Below are 783 nucleotides of genomic sequence, written 5' to 3'. Positions count from 1 at the left end.
CATCCATCCATCGTCCATCCATTCATCATCCATTTCATCATCCATTCATTCATCCATCCATCTATCATCCATTCATTCATCCATCCATCATCCATTCATTCATCCATCCATCTAGCATCCACCTAGCATCCATCCATCATTTTTCCTTCCATCAGCCATCTATGGTCATCCATCCTTCATCTATCTATCCATCTATTCATCATCTAGCTATTATCTTTATGTTGTCCATCATCCACCTTTTATTCATCCATCCATCCCATTGTCTACCCATCCTTCCATCCATACGTCATCCATCTATTCACCATCCCCCCACCCACCATTCATCTATCCATCCATTCATCCATCTATCAATCATTTGCCTTCCATCAGCCAGCCATCCTCTATTCGTTATCCATTCAGATACTCACTCTTTCTCCCTTCCTCCATTCACCCCATTACCCATTCCTTCTTTTCTTTCTCTCTCCTTCTACCCATCCATCCATCTACCCACTCATCCACCTACCTGCTCATCCATCCGTCCATTCATCCCTTTTTCCATTCATCCATCCATTTCTCTCTCCATCCCTCTCTCCGTCCATCCATTCACTCACCCACCTGCTGACCCACTTATCCAGTGATAATCAGGACTTGCTTCATGCTGGACTCAGGGCTAGGACTGGAGGTAATAGCCATGGCTCCTGCCCTTGTAGACCCTTTAGCCTGTGGGAGAGGCATCTGCGGACTTCTTACTGGTTACAGCATGGGAGATAGGCTTGTGGTGTCTGCACAGGTCTGAAGGCATTT

This window comes from Sapajus apella, unplaced genomic scaffold, assembly GCF_009761245.1.
Source record: "Sapajus apella isolate SASKATOON/1434 unplaced genomic scaffold, GSC_monkey_1.0 scaffold170, whole genome shotgun sequence".
NCBI classification, from domain to species: Eukaryota; Metazoa; Chordata; class Mammalia; order Primates; family Cebidae; genus Sapajus; species Sapajus apella.
Note: the sequence above shows the minus strand (reverse complement) of the source record.